Source organism: Haemaphysalis longicornis, unplaced genomic scaffold (assembly GCF_048455015.1).
Source record: "Haemaphysalis longicornis isolate Haplotype H1 unplaced genomic scaffold, Haemaphysalis longicornis Haplotype H1 scaffold_2, whole genome shotgun sequence".
In the NCBI taxonomy this organism is placed as follows: domain Eukaryota; kingdom Metazoa; phylum Arthropoda; class Arachnida; order Ixodida; family Ixodidae; genus Haemaphysalis; species Haemaphysalis longicornis.
The window spans coordinates 118787757-118810441 of record NW_027526295.1 but is presented as its reverse complement, the minus strand read 5'-3'; the positions used below and the strand labels follow the sequence as shown (position 1 = coordinate 118810441).

Here is a 22685-nt window from a genome sequence, read left to right as displayed (position 1 = left end):
CAGTATCAGGTCTAAACGAGGCGTCAGTAGAATTCATTTGTGCCTGATGTTTTGGAGGTGACATGGGTGATATGTTGCTGCCGTCGCCGACGCCCGGAAGAGCGGCGACGAAGCGCGCAGAACCGCGTCCCCGGATGGCTCTTGCAGGCGATCGCGTACTCTGCGAAGACGCAGCTGCTTTTTAAGTGACCTAAACGTACTCTTTGCCTATAGTCGTCACCATAACAAGTTTTTTTAGGGCGCGGAAAGGCGAAAAGAAGCGAAATAGAACCAAAACACCGCACGAGCCCCTATCAGTCACGCAGCGCAAATCCCGTCAACGCCGCGGAGAAGCGGCGGCAGGCGGCGCAGCGATCGCGAAGCTCGAGGCGTATACGGCGCGGGTCACCATGAATCGTCGATGCTGCCGTGATGTTGATAAAAAATTGGGCCGGTGTACATTCTCATCCTAACCCGCTCCCACTGCGACAATTCCGCGTTGAATTAAAGCCAATGGCAGCAAAGTCAAAGTTAACGAAGCATGTGTTAGTTCTCTCTGGCGCAGCATGCGTAGAATATTCCCATATGATCTTAATGGCCCTTGAACGGTCACGTAAATAGGCGCATACCACGAAACAAGGCCCAAGTTTGGTTAGGGTACAGCAGAATTGAAGTGACGTTCTATTGTACTGACCACATTACCGGGTTCGCCTGGTTTGCGATCCGGCCTTCTCGTCCGATTGCAGCCGGCTTTCCTGTGGTTTATTCCATGAAAGCAACACAAACATATTGGTATACAGACGAGGGTCCCAGAGTCAGAAGACTGAAAGGGGACCCTCAATTTTGAGTACATACGATAATTGCATGAAAGCAGCAAATGGGCACAAGAGCGCATCGGTTAAGTACGCGGTGTAAAATGATACATACGAAAATACATACGAAAATACAAACTAAAATACATACGCTGCTCTGCGAATGACACTGCTCTGCGAATATGACACCCTTCCCGGGCTTGGCCATGCGTGCGGGCACAACCTAATCGCCGAAAGTGCGCTGGCTGCAGCGGTTGCCGTACAAGAGCTCATGAACTCCCACGAACGGCAGCTACCTGGGTCTTCTCTGCACGGAAAAGTGAGTATAGTCTTGGCGAGCCCTTGAGGTGCCGTGTGTACGATAAAGAAATGTTTGCCAGTTCTTTACTTCGCTTAAGAATGTCGCTCTATGGCGGAATTGGCCGCTACAAAGCTCCGGTTATGGCGGAGTGGTTGAGTGCGCGTATTGGGAGCTTCGCATTTAGTCCGAATACCGAGGCCCGACCAAAACGTCCTAGCTGCGGGAATTGCATACAGGCCGTATTGAGGCCGCACTGATGTTTTCAAGCGAAATCATCATCATCATCATCATCATCACCAGCCTATCTACGCCCACTTCAGGGCAAAGGCCTCTCCCATTCTTCTCCAATTACCTCGGTCCTGTACCAACTGTGACCAATTCATCCCCGCAACTTCTTGATCTCATCTGCCCTTCTAACTTTCTGCCACTTCTGCAACGCTTGCCGTCTCTAGGGATCCACTCTGTTACCCTTAATGACCAACGGTTATCTTGCCTTCGCATTACATGCCCTGCCCACGTCCATTGCTTCTTCTTAATTTCTACTAATATGTCTTAACAAAATCTTAACAAGGCACAAAGCTATGAAACAGAAATATTTCAGTGATTGTCTGGATCGTCTGGTCTGGTCAAGTGCAGATCGACGTAAACCGTTGCGCGCGTCCTGGAGGTGTCAGGCGCACAAGCAGACAAAACCAGGCGCGTATCCGCTCACATTGCTGAAAATGTCGTTGAAAGAAGCCTTCTGGCGTCTTTCTCTGCCAGGCAAATGTCTCTCTTTTCTCTCCCGTCCACCCCTCGGTCTCTTCCCCTCCGGTGTCGCCCCTCCCACAATAAACACGGAGGAGGTTCACTACAGTCAATTCAATTTTCCCGTGTTCCACTGCTCACACCAATCTACTCGATACCTCGGTTAATGCTGAATTTGGAACACTGCCACGAGGTCGAGGCTCGCGCGTGCCTTTGTTTTTGTAATTTTGAGTGAAACTATTGTTTTCAAAGCACGTTTTAGGGGCGAAGCTCCTAAGGGCGTGGGTCTGTCCATCCTCGACGTATGTATGTAGCCACCTCTAGTTTAGTTCTTGGATTGTTTACTAGATGGCGTGGCTACCTCTAGTTTAGTTCTTGGATTGTTTACTAGATGGCGGTACTTGTATATGATGAAAAGATGCGCTTGAATTGTTTACTAGATGGCGTGGCTACCTCGAGTTTATTTCTTGGATTGTTTACTAGATGCCCGGAAGCGTTGTAATAAAATCCGTTCGCTGTTGGCGCGCGCTCGGAGTCGCCCGATGGATAAGGCTGCAGATGTGCGAGCCCGCGAGGCAGAAGCGCTCCGTGAAGCTGCGCGACGCCGCCTCCAAGATCCTGCCGTACGAGTGCGGGAGGCCGAAGCGTGTCGTCTGGCTGCGCGACGACGCCGCCAAGATCCCAGCGTTGGAGAACGAGAGGCCCAAGCGTCACGGCAACGGTGCGAGGACCCTGCCGTACGCGAAGCGGCACGGCTGCGGCGCGAAGAGGATCTCCAAAACGTCAGAGAACGGAAAGCGACGAGAAAGCGCGCGTATCGGCAGGCAGACCCCGATGCAGTGAGAGCTCGTGAGGCGTCTGCAAAACGCATCAGGCGAGCTCAGCCCCAAGGTGCCGACGCGCGGTTTAAGCGAGACTTTCTAGACGTTACGTTCAGACAGAGATGTAGTGGGCGAACTTTCACTGAAGTGGCATGGTTTTACCGATGATTTCCCCTCAGGAGCTTCGCCCACTCATCATCATTCACCCCGTTGTAATGCTGTGAATTTTTTTATTCACTCATTAATTCCTAATTAAAAAAACACTGCGAGTACCAGTTGTGCATTGATGTTATAGCTCAAGTGTGTACAAAGTACGTTTCCACATTTAGAGGTGCGGAAAGGTTTTGGCTATTTAAACCGCTCGTTCAAAAATACTTTGAACTTTAGAAGTTGGCCGGATTGCTGTATCGGGGCAGAACAAGGGGGCAGACCAAAAGTTTCCGTTTAAGCAGTCCACGAACAATTATCGTGTTTGAAACTGCTGGGCATTGTAAATCGAGTGCCTCAACATGGGTTATGTAACTTTCAAAGCTATTCGCAGGCCGCGGCTTTCACGACCACCTCAGCAGTAGGCGCCAGCGGCCTTAGTTTATTATCAATAAATACAGGCGTCACTAAGACCTTCATGAATAAATGAAATGGTCATGTTTTCATGTCAACCGGACTTTTTGTGTTACATACTCAAATCCAGACGCCAACCGCTTTTTCGCATTTCAATATTTCCGTCTCGCTTCCGTCCTACTTCATTCTGTGGGGGCGTAAAACCCTCCGCTCGGGGCACGGCGGCGCTGACAACGCCCCCTCCTTACCGGGGCCACAGCTCTCCGATGTAGGCAGTTGAGAAACTCCGCCTCAAAAAACAGCCCGCACCTGGACCCCCCTCCCCCCTCCCCCAATTTTTGTGTGATGATTATTGATGATCGCTATTAGTTTCTCATTTGTAGCGGGGTGATGATGTGTCATCTAACCAGAAAGAACTAATATACCTATGGTTATTACTTTTGGTGTACAAGTAGTTCTGCTTAGGGAAGGCACAAAAAACTTATTAGGCACAAAATACTTGTTTTTCCTGTTACCCGTGGTAACTGTCCTAGGCAATTTTCCCCTCTCTGCTTTTCGTCCACCAGCATTCTAATTTTCTTTCCGTCGCCTCAACAGCCTCGAAGTTAACTTTCTCTGTGCTACCCTTCTTCTGGAAGCTTAACATTTCCCTCGTGTAGATTGGCATGGATACCCTCGCATTCTAACACTGCGTGCCGCATAGTTTCTCTTTCTTTTCTGCAGGCCACGCATACCATATAATTTTGTGAATACACTAGCGCCACAGTGTCCACCGTATGCATCATCCGAAAAACACATTGATTATTCCAACTGACAACCTAATGTTATAACTTTATTTTAAAGGTGCATAACTCTTTAATTTCGTGCTTTCATAACTTCTTCATTGCTTTCCCAACTCCGGTTATTACGTTTGCGACTGTTTTGGCGCCTGCACAACTTCCCCTACCAATTGCCGCTTGCGCGGTCATTCGTGCCCAAAATAGGTCCTACCTGAAGTACTTGTAGGAAGCAGGCGTGAAGCGGATGCGGCTCCCCACATTTTTTTAGTTCGCGCAGGCCCAGCCAGAACGAGCGGCCACCCAGCTGCTGAATCACGTTCCAACTGTCCGTGGCGCGTGGCACCGCTGATGATGCCGAGCAAGCACCACTGATGGCGATTGTGGCGCTCATGATGACGATGGCGATGGTTTCGCTACATACTAAATTTGCCGTTGTCGCTCGGCCTACAGCCCACTGTATACGCCAAAACTAATTCATTAGCTGATGAAGCGGCTCTAAAAAATCCTTTCAGGCTTGGTTTAAGCCGTCGAGGAGAAATGTTAATCCTTTTTGCCGCAGTAAGACCGCCGATTACACACCGCATACGACAATGAGCAAGCGACGACGCATCTCGATGACCACACGGTCGCGTTTTTCCCCCTACTCTTGCTTCGAATGCATATAAAACACTTGCATGGTTGAACCCATTGGCCTACTTCAGTACAAATTTCCGTAAGCACCGAAATACCATTTTTTGCCCAGTTAGTCGAGCGGCGAAGCACGTTGTACAGTTTATGTTGTCACCAACAGATGGCGGCACTCTACAGAAAACCCACTACAGTGAACCAATCGAAAGGACGTTTTTTGATGCATCGGCCCCAGGGGAGTTTTGCAACTCCTATATCATGTCACTCTGACTGGGGAGAGGGAATCCTCGCGCGCCTCCCTCCTCTCTCTACTAGGGTACCTCGCGGCACCTCTCCCAGCTGGGGTAGCATTCGGTATGTCATACAATCTCTGCTACCCATCCTCACAACGCAGTATGTTGGCGAACAGTGACCGCCTGACGTCTTTGCTTTCTTTAAATGAGCCCCGCAACACTCTTTTGAACTTTTTGTGAAATTCCTAGTGCTTGCAGAACGCAGTCACCCAGCACACCCAGTAATGAGATTAGGGGGTCGCAAAGTACCTGAGCCAAAAGGTATTGCTCTATACTCATCAGACAACTTGTAAACTCACTCAAAAAGGTTTTCCCTCTTCCCTAGTCTTGACTTTCTTCGACGGCCCGGATCACGTCACTAATTCTATGTAGCGGCTGTTGGCCGGTTTTCATTCAGTTACATCAATGAACGCTTTTCGATATCAACTTAAAGTAAACCCACAAAAACAAAGCAGAAATGGAAGCCGTATCTGTTGCGACGAGCAAATCACACAGTGCCGCTCAGTGGGTACGATAACTATATCTTTCGAAGTGGTTCCAGATGCGAAGGAAATACTAGTGAAAGCGCTTCTAGAAAGTGGTACAGGTTGCCTTTAATAAAGAGTTCTCTCCCTCTCAAACAGCTGTCAAACTCCTTATCCCAACTCTAACACAGATTTATAAATGACGCCTGGTAGCAGACCAGACGCTTTAAAAGAGATATTAGCAACATTGTGGTTATAAGCTTCATACCGAAAAGTAATGAATTAGCGACGGACGAGACATGAGCCGAAAGGCGAATACCAGTTCTGAGAAGGTGAACCCACAGTTTGGAGGGCGTAGTAGAGGAAGCGGTTTCCCTTTCTGGCCATGAGTCTCCATCGTCACCTGTGCGAAACTGGAAAGCGGTCATGAATTTTCGTTGAGGAAACGGTTCACGATTCCCCTACCAAATCGATACAAGAAAGTGTCCTTTTACTTGAGTGCGTATACTCATCCAGGGGTGTATCTTACGAAGAACAATATCATGCACCGGCCTCTTTTTTTTTCTGGAAACGTGACATAATGCGGCACTCTCGGGTCACACACCAGGCTACTGAAGATTGATTCATTGATTGATTGTAGCTTTTAGTGCGCCGACGCTTCACAGGCGATGAGGCCCGGCGTAGTGGTGGGCCCCGGATTAAATTTGACCACTTGGAGATCTTTAATGTGCGCCGAAATGTCGGACACGCGGGCGTTTTTGCTTTTCGCTTTCATCAAAAAAGCGGCCGCAGCGGCCGCGAACCGACCCGCGTCCTTGTGCTCAGCAGCACAACGCCATAGCCACTGAGCCACCGCGGCGGGTCTAAGCCACTGAGGAGCGCGTTTCGAAAGTATACTGCCGATAATTAAACGCTGTCCCTAGCACGCCCGACGAACGTTTTCTCGGATCTAACAAAGACCGTTTAAAAGAACTATGTCGTCAGCTATCAGCGAATGTCAAAGACCTCCAGGTAGCCGAAATTATTCCAAGGACATGCACTGCACAGAGCCTGATAAGCCCAGGTGCAGCTTTGCTGCGTAAAGCACCCAACTGAGCAGGCTTCATAGAAGACTTAAAAATAGTAATTGGCGAAACGGCCTTTTGTGACGGTACCGGTCATCGTTACTGGCCACTGCGCCTGAGTGGGTTTGTTGTTGTGCCTACGTCAAACATCAACATGACGTTACCACAATGTTGCGCCCAACGACATGACAGTAATTGTAAAGCTTCTACGTCGACCCGTGCGTACCGGTTGTCGATGTTTTCTGATTCGACGTCCACAACTCACGCACTAGGTGCACATTTCTGAAGCTAAATCATGCTATCGCGAGCTAGCAGGGATGCTAGCTCGATTAGAATTTCTGTGGCCATAGTCTTACTTGTAACCAGACCCGAATTTACTCTGTTTTCTTTTCGTCTCATTACTCCTTATTCTGCTTGCGTCGTCGGCAATTTTATGCGCCGTTTCGATGCAACAGACGGCGATGGTCCACGCTGGCTTTTTTAATAGGCCGCTTAATGTTCTCGCACTATTATAACAAAAGGGAGTGACAACTGGGGAGGGAAAAATGCCTATTACTTATTTCGAGTTTGCCCGCACGTGAGAACTAGATAATGCTCAACCGCGACCACTCTTCCGTGTCAGGCACCACGACCGAGCGCTGAGATAGCATCTCTCGCCGACTGATATCTGTCGACAGAATTCTAATAAGTTAATAAAAGATAGCCCTGAGCGGGTGTGGTAGATAAATCGCGACGGCTCCTTGGAAATCGTTCATGACCGAAGTACTTCTTTCGAGAGCTATGTTCAGGGCCTGATAACACTATGGAATGAATCGAGGAGACGCTGTAGATAAGACTTCACAGCGTTCGAGAGAGAAGAAATCGATAAAGATAAGCAGTGTCCTGAGCGTTTTAACCCAGCAATTAAACCTCTATACAAGCGGTTTCAGCGCAATCAGTCCGGGTATCTGTGTTCTATATAATCACTTCGAGTATTCGTGTTCCATATCTGACCGCCTGTCATTCCGTGATGATTTGAAGCAGTTGCCAGATGTGTGTGCGCCTGTGTTTACGGCAACTTTTCCACAAGTGCATCGCAAGTGGATCGCCCGCATGATTCGTATTGAAGGGCAGCTTTATGTAATGGGCGTTTAAGGGAACAATTTTAGGTCATGAAAAAAAAAGGATTGACGTAAAATTGTTTTTCTTGCGCGAAGTGATCAAGGGTCATGGCAAGCGCTATGAAACGGGTTTCAAATGTTGTTGATGACAATAATTACCTACCATTTGTTAATTACCTTTTCATAGGTTTGTTGGACTCCGTCAAGCTGCTTATGCACCTTTTTCCCAAGAAACCACCCACTTTTGTCTGAAAATAAAAATTGATTTAATTGGAATAATTATTGCAGGTAGGTATCTTGTACTGTGGTGATTGTAGAGAATCATCAGTCAAACCGATAAGCGCCATTAAATTTACGAGCATGTAATTGTCTCTAGAACTGGGGGCCCACAGCTACAGCCACCCGGAAGCGCTAAACTGGAGCCCGGCGGCTGTCAAGCACTGCAAAGCCATGCCAACGCTTTGGTGTCAGTGACAGCCGTACACGTCACGCGCATGCAGCGCTTTATCTTCCGTTAGAGCGGAAAGCGTTGCGCCGTGGCCGCCGTTTGTGGCCGCCGTTGGCGAGCCGCGGCCATGCCGCATGCGCAAATAAAATAAAACTTCACTTTAGCCGCACTCTGTATGCTGAACGACACTCTGGTCGTTACGTGCCCTCACTTCCTACATTCCAAGCAGTGTACCGCTGTGGTACGACCGGTGCGGTACATCCTCAAACAAGACGTTGCCATACAAAAAGAGCGGGTTGTGTGTGACGCGCCAAGCTCCGAGGGACGTCAGCACGTGGGCGTGGCTTTGTGGCGCGTAGTTGTAACACGCAGCCTGTTGCGCGCGTCAGGACAGACGGACGGACAGACGGACGGATGGACGGACAGACGGGCCTCAATATTTTGGTTTAGGAAGCCCAAACAGAACTGCCGTCTTTAAAACGCACAGCTTAAGATCGGCACGCTCACGGCATCAGTATGTATACTGGTGGGGACGACCAAACGGATGAACAGAGTTACCCTTGTGGTGTGTTACTAAGACATCGCTGTTCGTTTCAATTCTGCGAACGTTCAGGGCCAAGGTCAACGCATTGCGGGCCCATGGTGCAGCAGCTCATTCTTCCTTTGATGGTTCGTAAGCGACGCTAGCTGAGCACAAGAAAATAACACCACAGTAAATGAGCAATAAAAAAGGACATTCACGTTAAGTAGCATACATGCTACAAGTTGACTTTGGTTCCAACTCCAGTGTTCTGCCTTACTGCAACAATAAATGTTTGGAATAGACCACGACAGGAGCTTTCCTGTTAATGGTTGAGTCTTTATAAACACTTGCGACTTCAGCAAAAAGATTGGCGACACCTTGGAGTGAAGGAAGGTGGGTTTTATATGTTAGATTTTTATTTCTTGCTGTTTGCAGGTCGTTGTGCTGGGAACCCCCGGTGAAGAAGGTGGAATGGGGAAGGAGCTCCTCTTACGTGCCGGAGCTTTCAATGACGTAGAAGCGGCGCCCATGGTCCAACCGGAAAACAGGACCGTTCTGCGCCTTGGTTTGTCGGCAAGATGCACGGTCGGTGGCAGAGCACAAGCGGCGTTGCAGAAACGACTTTTTCTATATCATTTTGACAAATGTAGCAATAGGACCCTGGAAAAATAACAATAGCGAAATGTTTACCCTCGCAGAGCTGGGTAACCAGCTTTTCTAAAACCAACTTGTGTAACTACCATTGTCACCGTAATGTGCAACGTATGCGGGATTTGAATCAGTGTTTCGAAGTATGCCAATAAAATTCGAGCAGTCATACCTTTATGGGAATCAAATCCGCAACAGAGCTACACCACTCCCCTGTTCTGCAGTGTGACGTGGCCGAAGGTGAACAGATGCGGGGTCCTTAGAACGGCTCATAATGCCCCTATACGCCTCTCAAGGCGCAATAGAAGTTACCGCCTTCGGTGCTGGAGGATAGCCACCGGCAGTGCCACAGCGAGTGGTTGTGAGTCCGGATTCAGAAGATTCAGAAGTGTGGTGGGGCCATGGCACGGCACTCTGAACTTACTGAGCACTTCATTTTTTTAATCCCTGCGCGATCCCGTCCACACAGACGATCACTCGCGCAGACGAAATACAATCTTGTGTTGGCTACTGCTGCTCGATTTTAACAGCGCAGCTGTTGTCGGTCGAAGCTTTTCGTCCGTAGGCTGTAGGTCGTGCGTCACGCATGGGTAGGAGAAGGCTCCCAGACCAAACGGTGGACTCTTTCGGTGAGTCTGAACAACGCCTCGCCGGCGATTCCAAAACCCACCGATAGAGGGCTCAGTGGTCTCGCAAAGGCAAGTTCCTCTCCGTCCCACTAGGAAAGGGGGATAGGGGGAGCTTCCCACCGTTCACGTTGGGCTGCCGCTCCCTACCGCAAGGGAGTGGTAGCCGTAGAATTTGCACGGCGATGGAGCTGCCGTTGTCGGGTGAGCGCCCGTTGATGTTCGGGCAGACACAAGAGAACCGCATCTCTGCTGTTTCAGCAGATTTTACAATGGCTGGAACTGCGCTTAAGGTTCTATGCCTACTGTGTCAAAGGTGAAGCTATTCGTGAACTATTTCTGCTTTTTGCGCACAGGTTGAAGTTGTCTTCGATGCACCCGATAAAGAGGCAGGCAAGGTACCGAGTGCAATGGACGCCGCCGTTCTGGCTTGCACCAACCTGTCTCTGTTGAGAGCACGCCTTGATCAAGAATCTCGAATGCATGGTAAGGGTGCTTCTAATAGCTTCCGGTTTCTGTTTAGTTAGCAACTTGTAACTGTAACCCGGTTTTCCTAGTGCTAGCAGTTTGAGTTTGGGTTGTCGGCTTTTTAAATGAAGAGGGAGTATTTTAGAAGAATGGCTTGTGCGTGGATTGTACAGTAGACTCCCGATAAAAGGAACTTCAAGGGACCGAAAAATTTTGTTCCAATTAGCAGGAATTCCGTTTACTGAGACAGATGTGCAAAAGTGCAAATTTATGTGCGCACACACTCTCAGTACAATTTCATGAAACCCTACGCACTAGAAGGTGAATGTACAGTATAGTTTTTCACAAAGCAAGAATATAACATCAGGTTTAGGCGCAGTATTCGCAAAGTTTACTTCGCCCCAATTAGTCAGTGTGCACTAAAATGGATCAAATATTTTTTGTTTGTCTTCTTCCAACTGCATCTTCAAGATCGTTTTTCCACGGCCGGTAAACTGTGGACCGGGTATTAGATCCTTGTTCCTACCGAAAAAAATGTCTTAACTACTACACAGCTGACTGTCCCCTCAGGTGTGGTATGTTCTAGGATAGCTATCTCTTCATATCCACTTTCCGGCTCATCCTCCTCATCCGCCTCTTCATCACACACGCTTTTTTGGGCCCGAATCACGAAGTTTCGAAGCCATCCCGTAGCTGGCCGCGGCGGCCGTTTTTCTGATAGAGGCGAAAAAAAAACCCCCGTTTGTACGAGATTTCGGAGCCCCTTAAAGATCCCCAGATGGTCAAAATAATTCGGAGCTCTCCACTACGGCGCGCCTCATCGCCTGCGTTGCGTCGGCGCGTTGAACGCTGCACTCAATAATTAATCAATCAATAAATCAATCAATCAATCAATCAATCAATCAATCAATGAACAAAATTAGTTCGGAGCTCTCCACTACGGCGTGCCTTATCGCCTGCGTTGCGTCGGCGCGTTGAACACTGCAATCAATCAATCAATCAATCAATCAATCATCCCGTAGCTTCTCCTTGCCGTTCGGGATCCTCGTGAAGCTGCTTTTTGGAACACCCTGCGTCGTCGCGAGTGTCGTCGTCGTGTAAGAGCCACTTCTTATGTAAAGAATGGCGCCGGTCTTGTTTTATAACGTAAGCGCATGATGTGCACGCTTCTGTGCCGCCACTTAAGCTGAGGCTAGGGGCCTCAACTTCGCGAGTGCTGACGAACCACCGAATTCAGAAGACGGAATCACTGTAATGAAGCACAAATAGTACCACGATTGCATGAACGAGGCGACAGGAGGTATGCCCTGCGACTTGAATCGAGATCGAACGGCAAGAACAAGAACTGCGATGTCGCACTCGCCGCGCTAACACTGCTGCCTACTAACGAGACAAGGTTTACGAGGTCAATTGGGCTAAAAACAACGAAACAGCCGAAACCGAAAAAATCTGATGTTTATGCAAAGGGTATGACAAGAAGTTTCATCTTAGGTTTCGTTTACACGGAGACGCAGAAATTTTAGTCCGGATAACTCAAATGTTTTTTACGTTATCTGAATACAAACCCAACCAACTTACAGGCTGCTGCTCCGCTGAAGCGGCAATTCTGTTTAAGCAGTTTACGTTTATCTAGATTCTACCTATAGCGTATTACAAGATATTTCTAATCTATGTAAATGGAGCATATATAGAACCTGACCTTGTTTGTAGAGGTCGGAAGATGAGGAAAAATATTTGTATTTTGCGGCCAAATCGGCAAGTACTACAGTGAATCCACAGTTGTTCGTGGAAGCGTGTAGGGCTGTTTTATTCCTGAAGATTTTGACATAAAAGCACGGAATTTATGATTTTTTATGGACGCGTTATAAAATGCGGTCACCATGCATTGCATTTCCTCTTTGCGACTAGAAGGATTGCCGCCATACCGACGTCAGTTAATGAACAGTAAAAACGGCGTGACAAACAGAAAAATCAGAGGACATCTAAGCACTTCTGATGGGTCGTGAATGCGAAAGTATGAATGTCCAGCGGAACGCCCTCTGTCGCCTCGCATTGTTGACGGGCTTCTGAATCTTGCCGCTGAATATATGCTTTGGCACGCGATCCGCCTTAACACTTTCGAATGAGCGCTACTACTCACCTGCCTTGGCATGTTACCACCGCTGGAGCAACCCGATCCCCGAGCGACTTCTGGCGGACCTTTAGCACGCGCACAAGAAAGGCCCCTGAGCGGATTACTCTGCAGGATGGCGACACCATCGTTTCCGACCCAGCCAGCATTGTTGAAATATTCACAAAACACTTCTTGTCCGCGTACTCCTCGTCACGCGACAGCGGCTTCACGCTTCTGCTCGCGCAGATAGGTGATGTCATACACACGCCCAACATAACCGTTTTGGATGTCACGGCTGCTATACGCAGCCTACCTTTAAAGAAATCCTCAGGCCATGACAACATCCCATGCTTCATTGTAAAAGGCTGCTCTGCCATTTTCGCGCCGTTGCTCTGCCACATTTTTTGTCTCTCGCTTGAAGAGCGGCACTTTCCGACAAATTGGAAACCCGGCGTTGTTTTTCCTCTCCATAAGTCCGGAAATGCGTCGGTGCCTGGGAACTATCGACCAATATCTCTCCTTTGTTCTTCCTCAAAAGTTTTCGAAAAAGTAGTACACCGTTATCTCTTGTCCAAAATCCGGCCCCTACTTCATAGTAATCAGCACGGTTTTATACCTGCCCGGTCCGTCGAATCAAACCTTGCCTGCTTTCTGAGTGACGCCAGCAAGTACATACTTTCACGTCAACAAATGGATGCCATCTACTTCGACTGCAGCAAGGCCTTCGACCGCGTAAACCATGATTTGCTCCTTCGCAAACTGTCTGCTTATGGCTTGGCTCCTGCTTTCTGCGAGTGGTTTGCAACCTACCTCAAAAAGAGAACAAACTTTGTTCAGTACGCTGGTGCTAAGTCTCGCAGCTTCACTGTACCGTCCGGGGTTCCCCAGGGCTCTATTCTCGGTCCTTTATTGTTTAACTTATTTGTGAATGATGTGCAGTTAATTATAAAGCATTCATCTCTATTGCAGTTTACAGACGACATGAAACTCTATCGCGCAGTGGGATCACAGGCGGACTGCTCCCAGCTTCAACGCGACGTACAAGCAATCTCCCTCTGGTGCAAAACTAACTACTTAGATTTGAATCCATCAAAGACCGTTACAATTACATACACTCGAAAAACCTCTCCTTTAACCGTGCGTGCTTACGTGTGTGTGAGTGCGTGTGCGTGCCTGCGAGCACGCGCGTGTGCGGTGGTACTATGTACTTTGTGACCCCTGCACTTCATAACCAGTCTCCATGTTTTACCGTTTGTTTATCTGTGTGTCGCCCTGTCCTTTTTGTGTGCACCACCAAGAAGGCCTAGTGCTGTTGGTGGGCACCACCCAATAAACAACAATAAACAATAAAACATGTCCCTTTCTTCAGGCCATATGCCCTCTTTGGGGGTAAACCAGTAATCGGCCCAGCAATTAGCATTGAGGGTATAAAGCGTCCCCTCTAAAGAAATTCACTTATACATAACGTGGAAAAGCAAAAGCTTAGAAGGATAGTGCGGGCCGCGTTACACCTAGACGTGGTGGGACGCGAGTAGAACAGTGCACACGGGCGGCGCAGATCCCTGAAGCTGGGGAAGCTCTGGGGTGTGCCAGTCTGCTTGATGACGTAATTCGCTCCGCGAGACGAAGACCCGAAAGCGAAGAAAGAGGAGAAACGCGGTGTAGAAGAAAACTATACTCTGTTACAACGTAAGAACGGCACCACTTCATGTAGTGTATCACTCCGCCAAAGCGCCGGACCCGTGATGTCAGTGCGCGCGCGTTTTGAAAGGGGTTTGCTATGAATGCGTGATATCGTCTGCCTTGTCTCACGCCGTTTGTTTGTCGTCACTGGAGTCGTTTATAAGCATATTAAGTCCAAAAAATCACGGGAACGGCTCACACCATGTTCAAAATATTCCCAGTAACGCCCTACTTGCGCCGCACGGAGAAACATCCGGCTACGGTGATAAGGCACAGCGGCAACTTCTGGTGCCGTTCTTAAGTTGTCACCGAGTATAGCTGGCAGCAATTTGCGCCAAAATATGAAGAAACGAAAGCGAAGAAAGATGAAAATACGATGTTAGCGGTGAACAAGTCGCGAATAATTATCGACAGGCTTTCTCCTTCATTGCAAAACACCTAAGTAGACTTGTGTGCCCCAAGGAATATCTTTTCGGTAATAATACACGTTATGCTCGACGCGTTCCTCACATTGCGCATTTAAAAGTGTAAAAATAATTTGCAAACAAGTCGCCGCTAGTAAAACGGACCTTGCAGCGAGCCTTTCAGGATTGTAGTGTGGTTCCGATTTTGCATTCACCAACTAACTATACAAACCCAGCGCACTAGAACTCTCACTAGTGGTTACACTTTACGTGATGGCACAAACACACTGCTGTTCATGCTCTGGGGGTTGAGTTGCAGGTCCACCTTGGCGCAACCAAAGTAATAAACGTTGAACGCGTGCACCTCACACTCTTTGTGGAGGAGTCATAATGCGAACGGAAGCGACTAATGAACTGGAGGTTGTGCGCAGCGGGCTTCAGTTCAGGGTGCGGTCGTCGAGCACCAAGCGTCTGTTGAACATTCGCCGTGACCTAGAGGCCTGCATGGAGGCGGCAGCAAGGGCTACGGGATGCCAGGTCAGCGTGACTGATCGTGGCTCCACCTGCAAGCACATGAATCTGAACGAACCTCTGATCAGGCTTTATGAACGACACGCCGAGACGTACGGTAAGTATTTAAGGAGCTCGGAAGGAGGGAGGGCGCGAGATCTTTCGGGACGGTATTGTGAGCAGGCAATGCTACGCAAATTTTAATTATTGAATGAAACGCCAAAAAAACAAGAATAAAGATATCGGGCGGTACAAAATCACCTGTTTATATTTCAAAAGGCAGAATTGGGTGCTGCGTTCTGTTTGAAGTTCTTTGTGTTAGGGCGGGAGCCTCAACTGCCCCACTCTGCAAAAAACCGCCGTTGTTTTAAAGCAAAGCTTTCTAACTCTACCCCCCAACGGTTCTTTCGCTACCGTTTGTGTCACCAGAAAACTCCAGCGAACAAATAAAATAATTTCCTGGCACCCCCGGGAATCGAACTTGGAACTAATAGACTAACAAAGCGAGTGCCCGTTGTCTTACCGATTCAGCTACGAGCCCACGCGAACACGAGAAGACAAATGGTGTACTCAACAAGCACATCTACGGGTTTACCCCCTGCCTTCTCGCTGAATGCCACGTGAAAGGGTCACACGACCACTCACGCCCGTCTAGCGGCCCTGTGCGCACCTTGCTTATGTGCTAAGAGTTACAAAAATTAAAGGCAGCTCCCACCAATTCATGGAATCTCACTTTAAGTACGCCAATGTGCTAAAGCCTGTGGCCTCCAGTGTTCACGTAAAAAACACAGCTCCTTGTCGTCCACCCTAACGCCAAATAAAGGAATACATTCAAATACTCCTTGATGACCGGGCTATCACTCCAAACCCTAGCATCAAGATCCTGGGCCTACATCTCGAGGCTAACACCAAGAGTGACGTCTCCTTGCAGCGCCTCAAAAACAGCATTAATCCAATCGTACACATGATCAGGCAAGTTGCCACCAAGAAGCGAGGCCTAAAAGAATCCGGTACCTTTCGATTAATTGAAGCTTTTGTCCTCTCGAGAGTTACTTACGACAAACCCCTATCTTCTTCTCGACGAGGAAGACATAGAGATGCTTTATATAATGATTACAAAGGCGGTTGAGCAGGCCATTGGTCTTCTCATGAGTGCGTCCACACTGAGGGTGCTTAGCACGGGCTCCACAACACCGTGGAAAAGCTGATAGAAGCCCATCTTTCTAACCAGAAGGTCCGACTCAGAACTGCGGTGGGTAACCGCATGCTTCACCAGATTGGCTGGGCAGCCCAGAATGTCACTCCGCTTGACGTACTCCCAGACTCTTGGCGACTAAAACTAAAGATGCTTCTTGTGCTTAGAAATATGAACCCCTCACATGACGAGGGTCAACGAAAAGCACGGGCTCAAGCGCTAAACACCACCCTCGGTGGGGATCATGCAGTTATCTACACAGATTTCTCCTAACATCGAGGGCAGCAACACGCCATCATCGTGGCTACCTCCAGAACCAACCTCCTTGCGTGTACCTCGCTTAGGACCCAACAAATGACGGCAGTAGAAGAGGCAGCCATCACCTTGGCTCTTACTCAACCAGGGGTTCGCAGGGTAGTCACGGATTCCCAGCAAGCCTAATGGAATTACCAGTCAGGTTGGGTGTTCTGACCTGCACTGTGCGTGCTAAAAAACCACTCCCCAAACGGTTCCATTCACCTCATCTGGACACCGCGTCACGCTTCAATGGAGGGCAACAAATACGCCCACACAACAAGCCTGCGCTTTTACCTCCCGTGCTATGGAGCTGCACGAGGACAGTCACCCGTTTGTCACGTCCAGGGAGATAATCCAGCATTATCGCCTTTTTAGACACACCGTACCTTCGCCTTACCCTGACCTTTCCAGAGAACAACAAACTACCCTACGGCTCATACAATCCGGGCTCCTTCCCACAGCCTACGCGTCTTCACGTAATGCATCCTAATCGCTACGACGCTGAATGTAAATTTTTCTCAGAAGTAGGAATACTCCGCCCCGTAATCGGGGTGTGCGACTTTAGCCCTGAGCACCCTCCTCTCTTTCCGTAGACTACCCAACCAGAGCAATGGGAGATGCTGCTGTCCAGGCTCTCTCTACCTACCCAGCTTCAGCAGGTGGACAGAACACAGGCCGCGCGGACTGCATATGGGCCCCACAGAAGAAGGAATCACTCCCCAAGGCTGCACTCTGGGCCGTTCAGAAATCTGAACAGAAGTGTTTCTACCTCCTCCTTCTCAGCCGCAAGTCTCGTCGCCTCCGTCCGCAGCGCAGATACGGAGAAGTCAGATCGGCTAACACCGGGTTGGAGCTTACTTTGATGTTATAAAAAAAAAGTTTCCACTCTTGCTACACCAATACAACTCAACCAAACACCGTTCATGCATCATGCATTGATTTAACCTTACCAAGAATATCTCTTTGAAGTAATAAATGGTGTGGTTAAGTGCATTTCACTTCTCTCTGGTTTTACTATTTGTAGAGCGATGTGAGTGATTTTAAGTGACGTCGCATGAGTAATCGTTATGGGTGCCGTTTACAGCTTTGCTTTCCAACCACATCCACGGGGTGGATTGGCGCGATTTTTTTCCAATGGACGCTGCGGTAAAGAGCATACAAATTAAAAACAGATGTGTGATCCGATGAGATTTGCACCCATGTCTTTGCAGTAGCGTGACACGTCAGCGTGACGCCACATCAGCAGAAGAAAAGAGGCTGGTCGATGTAATTTCCTTTAAAAGAGACAGAAACAATAGCGATGAAAGAAAAAGACAGCAATACGTTGTACCGGTAAAACAAGTTGTCAACCAGCAAAAGTTGGGAGCTCTCAAAGCACAAATGCAGTCTTAAATGCTTGGTTGAAATGGTGCGAAACTGTAGGTATACTTACTCAGAGCTATGCATATCGTGCAGGAATGACATTTGATGACGCTGAATGCGCACGTACGGTGCTCACGGGATCCTCCTCGGCCGTGGGAAATGTGTCTCACCGGCTGCCGACCCTCCACCCGACATTCCGCATCGAGTCCACCGTTATGAACCACACGGAGGAGTTTTGCCGCGTCGCTGTTACCAGGGAATCCTAGGAGACTGCTTTGGACGTGGGAAAGGCACTGGCCCTGACTGCGTACGACCTACTGCGCGATCGAAGACTGCTGGAAGCAGCCTGGGACTACTTTGAAGGCTGCTCTGTCGGTGTTCCTTTCTGCGAACACACCCAACGTGGCGATAAAGGAGTGAACACTGTCTGACATGGAAATACAAGCTCGTTTGAGTAGCGGTGTGTCATAAATCTGCCACTACAGCGTCCTCATTGCCATCACAAAATAAAATGTTGGCGGGCCTCCGGGTTAAAGTTATTTCTACTTGTCACGCTTTGATGTCACCATCCTGAGGACTATTTGCTAAAGTGAATAACGAATTAAGTGAAGGTCACAATTTACCCCCTAACACAATGAAGGGCTGCGCCAAACGCTAGTGGGAAGCTGCATGACGGCAGGGCATTCCCGTGGATAGTTACACGCAGTGGTGGATCAGAGCACAGAATAGAGTAGAGCCATACCGCTGATCCTCCTGAGTAAGAAAATGGGGGTCCACATTCTCATGAGGGCCAAAAATGGGTTGCGAAAGCCTCAGCCACTGGTCATGCAACTTTAGTCGTAACTACGTCCCTCAAAGAAACATCAATTCTCAATTTTGTGGATGTGTAAATACGGCTTTCCACATCCGGACACAACATTTGACTAGTGATGAACGCCGGCCGCGACGGCCCCACCTTCAAAAAATACTGGCAGGCGAAGGGACACCCTAAACACTGCGCATTGCACTTCTCTTGCCGAACTACGAGAAATATGCTACGACCTTCTACACAAAAAGAACAAAAAAGGCATTTGGAGGCGAAGGAGCGGTTTAGTAATTGTGCGATAGGAACTTAACCCTAAACTAAATGTGACCGTGATAGTTACGAGCTTGCAAAGAACAGCTCAATATATGGACAGGAAAATGTAATAAGGTTGACACATGAAATCCACACTTTAAGAGTCTGTGTAGATACAGTACAACGCCAGGAATAAAGATATGCCGGTCCCAGTAGAAGCTTGCAAACGTTTGCAGAAAATTGAAAAGTCTGTGAAGGGGCACTACATGACGCTATGTATTTCCATTCTACGACCAGAAATGTCGCACATTCTAGAAGGTGAAAACAAACTGGGAAGATTGTACAAATTTTTGTTCTGAGAAGACAGGTAAATAAGCGCTGTAGAAACGTTGCAGCGGAACGTAAGATTTTTCTTAAGATGTCAGAGTGGGTGCGTGGGTGGCAGCTGTGTCAGCGTACGGACAACCACGTCATTCAGTGACGCGTCACCGGAAGCAAGCCTGCATCGGCGCCACCCCCTACGAGCCTGTATAAAAGCCCAGCGACCATCAGAGTGACGGGTCATTCGCCTGCTGTGACAGCGTACCGACGGCCACCTGAACCAGTGTCTCTGGCATCGCAGGTAGCTGTATGAAATTGCCTTGTTTTCGCAAGTAATTAGCTTTGTTCCGCGCTGTCGCAGTTGCCAAAACAATGTTTTGTGTTTTTTTTCCTTATATTTCTTGATACAAGATGTACAAAAACCAGCGTGTAAGTGACAGGGAGTCTCAAAATTAAATTCGTGAACTCCGAACGAAACTAAAAGACATAAAGGAAAGCATGGATTTTTTCAACAAGGCTTTTGAAGACATGAAGAAGTTCAGTATTGCCCCCGAAGAGTAAATGCTTCTTCGTTTGCGTGATCGCCACGCAGGCACACGGGTCCGTTGAAATACCTCTCAATCATTGTATATCTCATCGGAATATTGTCCACTGGACTGGAGCAAGTGCCGGATCATCTCCGAAGGCCGTCTACCAATTTGGAGTGACCTCGGATCATTTTCCGGGATTTTACGGCCAAAAGTCGTCTTTCAGCCTGGGAGACTGACCTAGGCATAGCGCCAAATTCTACCTTTTCGGCCAGCGCCGGCCCCGTTGAAGACGCTACTATGCGATACCAACTGAAGGAAGATGAGTAAAGTCTCCCGGTACAACAACGCAATCAAGGTGAGCCAGAGAAACGTATTTTCCGAGCGGGTGAATGTCTCCAACTCAGTCAAGTAGTACCTCTGGCTTTACACCGACTACTAAGCTAAACAGGAGATATCACACCTGAAGAAGAAGCAGGCATGATGGCGACGATCGAGCCTTTCAAGGATATCCTTGCATTACTAGCGACAACACTAACGCCATCAGAAGCTACCTAATATCATTCAACTAAGCTTCAAGCAAGTGAACCACACCGTCAACATGTATGCCCTAGCCGCTCGTGAAACGCCCAATGGGTCATCCACTGTGTAGAAAAAGGGAGCCCTAGAGCAGCTCCTCATAGGGCCGCAAAGATATAACATACTCAGGAACCTATGAGCTTCGGTGGTGCAGTCCACAGCTGTACACCGCACCACCCCAAATCTCAGATCTGCTATACATGCCTAACACTAGAAGACAGAGCAAATGTGTGTACCTGCTCAACCCTCACCAGGTGTCCCAATTGCGGCCATTCCAACAAGAACGCGGTTCATACGTGCATCATCAAGTGTGTCACCAGCTTCGGACCACACCGATAGGATGACGCCACATGCCACAAGAAACTCGTAGCAGACGCTGTTGTAAGTAAACAAGCCTATCTGAAACGTCTCAGCATCGGCGAGCACGCTCTGGGAACACTGGAACGGGCTACCCACAGAGAATACCTGGCGCCACTGGACAAATATGTACCGAGCCCCAGGAAACATGAAAACGCACCACAGATAACCCAAAAACAACTTGAAGACCCATTCCCCACACTTCGGCGAGAAACTACACCGCCACCGCACAAGGAATCAAAGCTAAAGGAACCCTAACTACCGAAGAAAGTGAGTCAGCCACTCTCTCACAACATTCACCGTACATACAGGGACGCCCTTACTCCACGTACAAGTCCCACAATCCCAATATATATAACTCGCGAGCATACCAGCAAACGTAGAATCACAACCGGCACGTCCCCCTAGCGCTCAACCCATGGAAAGTACTTCTACGGATACATCATCCGAGTATACAGAAGATACCGGCCCTAAAACAAGCGAAGTCGTACAGAGAACGAACAAACACAATTTCCCTCCGAAGAGGTGACTCGCACCTTCCAGGTAGTGAATAAATATGTTACGAAATGCAGCTTATGAAACAACAAATAACAGATACCAATCACACTGTGGAATGAAGAATAGCTACTGATGCAAAAAAAAACTCTTCCAACTTATCTAACAGCAAATGCAGGCACTGAAGTTCGAACTTCATGCCATCATGCAGGAACCTAAAGTAACAATACAATGTCTGTACTAAATGAAACTGCAGAGGTTTCAGACAAAAACAACAATTTCATTCTTGTACAGGAAAGCTACAAAACCGCCCAGACACAATCGCCCTTCAAGAGCCAGGGAGGAACCCAAAACTGTATGGCTACCCTACACACCAAGTAAGTCCCACAACAGCCTTTCGTAGGCTAATGGAATTAGCATCAACTTAACGATAGGAACTGGAAAAAAGTGTTTATACGTTACAAATGTCTATAGTCCCCAAAAGACGACCTTAGCGTGATCGCTACCTGTCTGCCCCACCTCAACTCGAAGCGAAAACACATTATCATAGGCAACTTAATGCACCATATACAGCGTGGGGATACACAAAGAACACCAGAAACGGTCAGCGCCTGCTGTCGATAATTCAAGACCGCCAGTATATTCTCCATAATGCCCTGAAAGAACTCACACGACTATGTAACTCGGTGGAGAGAGATACAACCCCAGATTTTATGTTCTGCTCAAAAGGCATAGGCATACAATGGTAGCACACTCAAGAGTACCTTAAGACCAGTAACACAATTATCAGGCTAATAACATGAGACGCCACCGTTCCCTTATTCGCCACGAGGCATACCAAAGGGTGCAGCACTATCTCCCACCCAGTTCAACCTTGGAGCCCTTAAAATTCACAGGGCGCTAAAACAGGTGGAAGACGTACATCACCTCATGTACGCAGTCGACATCTCCATATAAATTAAGACAGGCTCCCCTGGACATATTCAAACACAACTACAAGAGGCACTCAATAAAACCCAAGAATAAGCCGAAACAATTGGCCTGACATGCTCCACGGAAAAACGGAACTACTCATGATCACCAACAAAAGATTAAATCCACCCCCCCATTTACCTTACACTAGAAGGCACAGTCATCCCTACCCCGTCAACTATCAAGATACTTGGCCAACACTTCCAGAATGATGGTGGGTGCCACACCACAGTAAACTGGGTTCTAAAACAAGAACAATTACCCCAGCTTATGAAACGTGCCTCCAATAGGCAGAGCGGACTTAAAGAAAAAGACCTACTCCTACTTAAAGCAGATATCATCACATCTCGCAGAAGATATTTTAATCCTTATACAAACGTCAGCAAGACCCACCTGCAGAAATTGAATACTGTATTAGGATAAGCCGCAAGGATATACTTGGGACTAGAGATAACCACCTGTAATAAGGCCACCGAGGACATGGGCATCACAGCCACGTTAGAGAAAATTGTGTCAATCCACAACTACAACCAACATAGGAGACTGAGGCCA

At 48.3% G+C, this 22685-nt stretch overlaps 1 pseudogene; it reads left to right on the top strand.

Moving 5' to 3' along the window:
• The window catches only part of LOC144168247 (peptidase M20 domain-containing protein 2-like), a 34917-nt pseudogene extending 16578 nt beyond the window's left edge, over positions 1–18339 (top strand).
• Positions 18340–22685: the final 4346 nt, after the last annotated feature.